Genomic DNA, 8908 nt, shown 5'->3' with positions numbered 1-8908 from the left:
TGGGGAGACAAAGGCGGTCGGGCGTGGTGCTGGCCACCCACCCCCTCGTGTACCGTTCTGGCCTTCATAGGTGCTCGCTAACAGCACTTGCCCCTACAGTCTGTTAAGGCTATACGGGGGATCTGTGTGTATGTGTGTGTGTGCGTGTGTGTGTGTGTGTACGTGCTCTCTTTGTAGGGAGTGGTAGTGCAGTGGTTAGCGCACTGCAGTACGAACCTGGCGGCCAGAGTTTGATTCCCAGCCACGACTAACATCAGTGGTGAGTATATGGACTGATGCCTGGGCCTGGACATAGGTCGACTCGAGAGTATTCCTGGTGTGGTGTGTCAACCTAAGTGCTGGAGAGGCACCGTCAGCCGGGCGTGCTGTTGAACACTCACCCCCTGATGGTTGCGAATGGCACTTACCCCAACAGTCTGTGTAGGCTACACGGGAGAACTCTTTGGTTATTTCGGTAAAGTCACGTATAAAGAGAAAATAATAAATTAAATACAAGCATACAATGCTAGTCACGTATACAATTAAATACTAGCATTGTATGCTAGTATTTAATTTATTATTTTCTCTTTATACGTGACTTTACCGAAAGAACCAAAGAGTAATTCCTGCAGTCACGAAAGCTCCAAATTAAGTTTACACGGGAGAACTTGGTCTTTGTCTCTGTTGCCATTTAAGGTGTTTGTATTTATAATGAACGGGCCTGGGGCTCAGGACGAGTGTATGAGCTGGGTTCTCACGGTCTAGTGGGGGAGATGTGACCACGATCGCTCCTTACACACGTTATTAAATCACAGCAACGCACTATCAGTGACTGTGTTGTGTATAATATATAATTTGTGGCTCAGCGGCTTGCATTCAGAAAGGCTGCGAGTTCAGAATGCTGGTTAGGTGGGTTGACTCAGCCAATTATCATCCCTCCCCTCCAGGGTCGATAAAATTACAACCATTTTGTGGAAAAGCCAACTGGAATTGTCCTTTGGATAGAGTCGTCCTCCACTGCCCCCTTTCCCCATCATAATGTTGAATTTCCACCACAGGCTCAGGGCCGTGCATAGGAGATCATACACCGCCTCAATGTTGATTTGATCAGGAATTATGGAATTGTGAATGCCACCCCAGCACACTGAAAATAAATTAAAAGCCACATTATAATATGGTAATGCGCGCAGCGTCTACCGAGACTTTTGTATTCATGCAGCTTTAAAAAAAATTACCGACAGTGCATTGTGTCTAATTGCATGGCAATTTCATTTGGAATTGATAAAAAAAGCCTGCCGAGCATTAGACGTAGGTGAGGGTGACATCATCACAATAAGTGAGTGCGCCTACAAAGCCATGAGCAGAAGCTCCGAATAAATATGTTGTCAAGTGCAGCGGCCTCTGGGTGAAGGCAAGACACACCACTCGGGTGGTGATGTGGAACGTCTCGTGTGGGTTTAGGGGAGCGGTGGCTCGGCGCGACGTGGAAACGAGCAGCGGCGTGGCGAGGTTGCCATGGGCCCCCGTGTGAGAAACACAATGAGCCTCGTCTCGATAACCCGGGGCCCAGGCCCCTCCATCCCATGGGGCCCAGTGCAGTTGCACTGCCTGCACACTCTCCAGAGCTACGCCACGGCACATGAGGAATGCGGATCGATTTTCCTCGGCGCCGTGAGGACGACGATGGCGACATTGCCCATGAAATCTGTTGCTGTCCCGGCACATCACGCGGCAAGCTACGAGTCGCGTGGCACATGCCGTGCCGTGAACATCCACCGCCGACGTCTGGTGCCCGGCAGGCGAAGAGACTCGGGCAGCGTCTGGGCTCGGGCACTCACGACACGCAGGGGCCCACGGGGGTGTCTGTGACGTGCAACGGGCGGTGAGCGTCACGGAGCCCGGGTCATCTGACGCGCGCGCGCGCGCCAACACGCGGGGCTGAGTGGCAGCTGTCACTTAAGCTGCGCTCGTTACGGATTACCGCAGTAATCCAGCGAGCACGACCCACAAAATTGCCCTCGCTTGCTTGACACGGGAATCTCAAAATAATGCGCGTTGGTCCCATTACACTCACACCTCACGTGTTGGCTTTGCGTCGCGTTTGACACCATGTCATCATCAAATAATCGCATTTTCGTTTCAAATGTAAAAAAAAAATCAATTTCCAGCGCATGGTACTTCCCAACAATCAACATTTTACTGGAATTCAGACGAGGCGCGTGTCATTGTTTCCGGAGTCTATTACTGGAATGATCCCACGATTGGTCTCGTTTTTCCTTCAATAAAAAAGAGGGGGCAGAGAAATAAGTAGGGGGAGATCATTATTTAATTATATACACTGTTTATAATTCACAGTAATTTATAAATCCACTGCTGGTTTAAGGCCTTTCCACACAATGTGTCAGTCACGTGGTTTTATGTTATCATACTTCACCGCGCCGGTCAGTGCGGATGGGTGATGGGAAGAGTTAAATATGCTGCAAATAATTGTTCGGCAAATAATTGCACGGTGGGTTCACGTTGTGGTGGTGGTGGTAATGGGGGAGCCCAGCGGAGCCCCTAAGTCCGGCACACCAAACCATCCATGGCATATCTCAAGACTGCCCCCCGCCCCCCACCACCACCCAACCCCCCACGACTCGGGAGCCCCCCCCCCCTCCTCCTCCCTTCTGATGCAGGAGCGCTGTGGCTGCACAGCTCCCATCGCCCCAGCCTTAGCAGCAGCAGCGGCGGCGGCAGCGGCAGCAGCAGCAGCAGCGCGCCAGGCAGAGCCGCCACCGTCACTCTGCTCGCCTGCTGGTCTGTCCACCCGCCCTGTCTGGCTGCTGCTCCCCCCACAGCCCTCCCTTCCTCTCGGTGGCGCGCAGTGCCACGCCGTGCCGCACCACTCGTCCCTTGCGTCTGAGTCGCATCGTCCCCCCCCCCCGTACGCAGAGAGCCCCCTACCCGGTCGAGGAGGCTGACGGGAGGGCTGGCGGTGGGGGGGGGCAGTCGGGCTGCTGCGTGCCGGGTGATGGTGGTGTGACGCCGGGGCGGGTGCTCGGGGCTGAGCCGGCGGCGGCGGCGGCGTTGGAGGTGGTGCCGCAGTGGGCTGGCGGAGGGGAGTCGTCGGCGTCTGGAGAGGGCAGTGTCTCCTCACCGGCACGTCGACTTCGCCATGGCCTCCCGCCCCGGGTGAGTGTGGACTGGCGCTGGCCTCAGAGCGCGTCTCCTGCGTCTTCCGGGCTGCCTGACGCAGAGCTGTGGATTATGCTGACCGCTGTAGCAATGTCCAGCAACCTGCACTGACCAACCGTGGCGAAGTATGGTCAAACAACCCCTCCCTACCCCCCCCCTCACGATATACGCAGCATGGGGACGCCTTAATCCAGCAGTGGATTGACAAAGGGCTTAAATAATGATAATTCATATTTATTGATTCATATTAATTCGTCATTAGAGGTGACTCCAGTCTTAGAAGGCCTTTACCTAGCAGTGGATCGAACATGTCTGATGACGATGAATGATAGCGCTGTTTAATGTCGAGGTGAACGTCATACATGTGTTGTTCGCAGGGTCCTGCATCGCAATGCTTCCCCAGTTGATTTAACCGGAATATTTTACACACATCGAAAAGAAAACCTCAGAATTCCACAGACGCTCGCTTTTTTTATTTGAATAACAATAACATCATCATAACGTATATATATACATTTAAACCGACGTGATTTGTGGGCGCTGATCCGTTCTGATACCGCTGTAAAACACCCAAGTTCTACACCGAGTACCTCGGGGTCGGGTGCGCAAACGGTAAATAAACGTCTGTTGAGGTTGTCCAAAGCGGTGCTTGCTGGCCCGGTGATTATGGGTGCGATGTCGCGGATGGGAACTGCGTTTTTCGTCTGCAGGCGTGTTCGATTTTGGCCGGTGTTCCTGGAAGGAGAGTTGCGCACGTTTGTAGGTGCGTGCGCGCGTGCGTTTAGGTGGCCACTTTTGTCCGTGCCGCTTGCCTGCTCGTCACCGTTAATTCCCTGTCTGTGTGACCAGTGCCGTTAGCCTGGCCTGCGTCATGTGCATTGTGCGAACAATCATCAACAGTTCCTGAAGAGAACTGCATTGTCTTGGGTCACCGCGAAGTCCATTTTAGCAAATGTGACCGACAGATAGGCATTGGCCATATGGACAACTGTCGACCGGTTTCGTCATTACCGGGACTCATCAGGACAACATATTCACCAATGTTCTGTGTTTGTTGGAAACTAAAGTTATCTGGACTCCATTGATATTTCTGTTATGATGGGATGTCTCGTCATTTCCAGATTTGATTAAACTGTCTGAGCAGGTGATCTGTAATTAGCAGATAGGTGTTTTGCATAACCATGATGGACTAATATTACAGACTCAAATATCAAGATACGGCTCAATTGAACACGTAGGCTTTCGCGAACAATATTATTCACAATAAAGGTGTTTTGGGTTAGATGGGTTAGATCGCGTAACGACACATTTATATTGACGTCCTATAACCCAAAAATCTCTATTATGGATAAATATAAATCTACTGCTGGATGAAGGCTTCTTTATGCCGTGAAGGTCAGATCGGCGGCTTGGTGGAGGGGTTGGGAAGTGGGGAGTGGGGGACACGGGGGGGCGGGGGGGTACGGGGGCGTTCAGGACCGGTTCAGATATCACTCACCACTGATGCTAGCCATGGCCTGCAATCAACACTCAGACTTGGGCCTGGTGCAGAACACAACATAATCATTCATTCGTTTTGCGATTAACTAGGACAGATATCGCACATAGAGGAGGCTCCTTGCATATAAAACGTCTGGCAGTTCACCAGCATTGATTATAATTCAAGCAAGCCTGACTCTGCTGATTATACAATGCGTGTCGTAACCGGTCCTGAGTTTGCTTGTGGTGGGCCAATGCTGCTGAAATTATGCACTCACAGATGACGGTGTGGCTGATGGGATGTAGAAAAAAAATAGTTTGTGGAAGGACAAAAATGTGAGGTGTGTTTATCTGCTTAGTTGTGTTCTCACTTCATAGGTCAGTGGGTAAACCACTGTGCCACCCCTCCACTCATGAATATGCCTCGAGTGTCATTAATCTAGTTAATAGTCATATATGAAGAATGCAGAACTCGGTGTGTTAAATTCAAACAACACAATTGCTTATTCGCCGAAAGAAGTCATCGCAGACAACGCAAATGGTGCCACCACCACTACCGCCCCATTGCTTCCTTTCTTCTGCCAAGTTGTCTCAGATGTGTCCCAGTGGACACCAACTCTCTGTGCGTGCTCTCACAGTATCCCTCCGTCTGATTTGGGCCTTGCTCTCAGTTGCCGACCTATTGGTGTCTATTCCAAGGCCTGCATGGCTGTATTACTGTATCATAATCATTATTATTGGTTGGTTAGTATACTGTAAATCTACGTGTGATATTTCCTACGTTGCTGGGTCATTATCCAATGTCAGCATCAGCCACGTTCTCTTGACTGCTGGGTAAAGGCCTCCGCCACCCGTCGACATCCCACGGCACCTCGCGATGCCACGATTCATCATCTCATTCCCGCGCACGCGAGACGATCTCATCGCTCCATCTCCGCGGCGGTCGTACTCTCGGGCGCGTTGTCTACTTTTGTCCGCCGCTCCGCGTTCGACCCTCGTCCATCGGCCGTCATCCCACGTGGCCACGGTGTCTCGTGCCCGCACCCGCGTTTGCTCGGAGACGATTGCGGTCTGAGCTCCGCTCGCTGCCGCACACCGTTAATCAATTCGGTGTCCTTTGTCTGTCCACTTGGGAATGTACCGAAGAGCATCATCATTTTCTGCAAGGGAGGCCTCTTACGGTTATATAAGGGCAGCTGCTGATTTAATTTTAATATGCAAGGTTGGTGGTGGAACCGTGGTACGGTGGTTTTAGCGTGCTGGGCTAAGAGCCCGACGACCTGAGTTCGATTCCTGGCCACGGCTAACATCAGTCGTGGCCTCCCTGTTCTTTACCAACCTGCCACACTGACTAGTGTGGTGAAGTATGGTTAAACTCCCACCACCACCACGCACGCCCGGCCACCACTGTGGCTGACAAGGTGTGGGGAAACCTTCACCCTGCAGTGAATTTATAATGGGTGGAAATAATTGTATACAGGGTGTTTGAAAAAGATGGAGTTGATTTGAAATCGCGATATCTCTGCAACCACGAACCGCCCATGAATGAAACTCTTACCACTTGAAAGGGCGGGGCATAGAGAGGGCGGGGCATAGAGAGGGCGGGGCGTAGAGTTTCAAATGATGACCGATAGATGCCTCTCCCAGCGCACAAACAGCCTCTAGCCTCAGTCATTCGCAAGATGGTGACCCAGCAACACAAGGCGTTTTTCGTTCTGCAGTTCAGCAAGACGGAATCCGTAATTGCGGTGCAGCGTGCGTTTCAACGGCGTTTTGGCATTGATCTGCCAATGTCAATGAGCATTCGTCGTTGGTACCGACAATTTGAGGAAACAGGCTGTCTATGCAAGTTGAAGAGCTCAGGGCGGCCACACACCTCACAGGAAAACGTGAGAAGAGAGGCGTTTGGGACGAATTCAACTATCGTCTCGATGTTGTCCGTACAGCAGGTGGAGGGCACATAGAGCATTTATAAAATGGTTAGTAAAACTTGATAACTCATTAAACCGTTTGTAACGTTTTGTGTAATTGTCACATGTTGCTAGCGTGAAATATGCTGCTTTGAAATTGTGTCCATGTATTTAAAATACCCTCTATTATTTATTCATACAACATTGGCCTATGAACCAAGCACACGGAATGCGCCCGGTCTCATCAGATCTTGAAGACCAAGCAGGGCGGACCATCATGCGTGAAGCAGGTGCTATAGGATACCGGGGCGCTGCACTGTCGGCAGAGGGCGGCGCGGCAATATCCATTGTCGCACGGCACGAAGCTCCGACGTCTGCCCTCCCCACCTTCGCCAAACCAGCGTGTGGTCAAGTGCGGTCAAATAAACCCCCGCGAGCCGCACGGCGTCGGGAGGCCCTCGTCCAGCAGTGGATTGGAAACAATCCCGAGGTCGATGGCATGGTTGTCGGTGTTTGCCGCCACACCTCCGTGCCGTCGTTTTCGTCTTCTCCTCCTCCTGCTGCTCGCTCGCGTGAGGCTTTTGCGAGACGGCACAAGGCCTCCCGCTCTCCTAGCCATCCGACAATGCGCGGTCCTCCTCGTCCTCGTTGGTAATCTGGGCGACGATTGACTTGGCACGGCGAAGCAGGTCAGTGCTCAGGTCTCGGGTGTGGTTGGTGGTCGTGGCCGGGTCTCCTGGACATCTGTGAAATTATTGGGCATCATTCAGACGCTGTCTTCCCGACAGACCTGTTCTTCACCTGAGGGACGGCTGCTTGCGTTGTGGCCAGAATGTCGTGGGAATAATTTTATTATGTTTTATTTTTATTATTTTATTATTTCCCTTCTACGAGACTTTACCGAAAGAACCAAGAAGATGAATCCCTGCAGTCACGAAAGCTTTAAATCGAAATTTATTGGACATCTGTTAAAAAGAGCTTTGTAGTTCATCGGATTCCTCCAGTATGAATACATATTCTGATTCTGACTGCGGGAAGGAGACTCCTCTGCCTCTGCAGCTCTCCCCCGTGTGGAGCTCGGGACGCGCGGCGCGTTGCTTCACGTGACGCCCGACGTTTCGATGGCAGCTTCTTCGGCAATCTGAATTATGAATTCAGTTCCAGCACGGACGTCAATTCTTACGAGGTGGTGCCTACCCAGGTCACTCTTGTGCATGAGATTGCCTGGGTTCGTGAGTTCTCACATGCACATACACTTGACTTGACTTGCCCTTCTGCTTTGGGTAATGCTTTGATTACCCCAGGGACCCAGAGCCCTCTTTTAATGTGCGGCGTTTATGTATTTTAATTTTGGATAATCTTCAACGTCGGGATTTGGGCGATAAAATGTGCTCGCGTTGGAGTTGTCCAAGTGGCTCTCAGGGGGGTCAGGGAACCAACCGAGCCAGCACTGCTGAAATTCTGGGTTCAATCTAATTCTCAGTCCCTCCCGCATTGAAACAGAGCTCTCAGTACATCGATTTGCTACGCACAAAGCCCGGCTACCGATAACTGCACGAAAAACCCATTAGATCGAACTTGAACTTTCACTGCAATTTGTCTTAATCGAGTGTTGAAAATTACAATCCACTTTGACGGGAAATTTTCACGGGAGATTATTTAACGCTGTGCGCCCCGAGTGTGACTGAAGAGGCCCTCTTGAACTGACGTCAGAAGTTCTTCTGTGACGTCTTCTTTCAGTGCCATTCTCCAACACAGGGTGGTGCACTGCTGGCTGGAAGAGTTTCGAGTGAAATGATCCATTTCGTAACATGACACTCACAGTGTAGCAGTCGCATTGCACCGGAGTAACAGTAAAATTTATTCTATCGATTAAATATATTGTTTTATGTGTCTCACAGTGATCAACTCTTGAAGACGATGTCCATTTGTACAGCTCTCGGTAATTTCCTGGCAGAGGTTCCAAGCGATACGCGGCTCGAACCGTGAACCCCACACTCCCCCGGCTCAGCGTTGAGCCAGTGGGTGCATGCCGTCCAGCTGCCTGTAACGCGAAACTGGCACGGGCGCAGCGCTAATGATACAACCGGAATGGCATTTAACATGTAACATGTCTGCATCAGGATTCTATAATGGTGAAGGACGATTTGCTTCACTGTACTTCGTTTATTATTCCCCGAGATGTTCGTTGTCCATAGTTTACCGGAACGCGTTCTGATCATTCGTACAGCGACGCGGTTTTTGGCACGCACCTGCACGCAGCACCGAGGGAAAGTTTGGCTCGGTCATGAATTACTATTATTTCTCTAATAATCTGCTCATGAATTTGTCACGTGTGCTTAGCGCAGCCTGGCTTCTGGCAC

Source organism: Lampetra planeri, chromosome 15 (assembly GCF_965212315.1).
Source record: "Lampetra planeri chromosome 15, kcLamPlan1.2.h2, whole genome shotgun sequence".
Lineage (NCBI taxonomy): Eukaryota > Metazoa > Chordata > Hyperoartia > Petromyzontiformes > Petromyzontidae > Lampetra > Lampetra planeri.
This window is presented reverse-complemented; position numbering follows the sequence as displayed.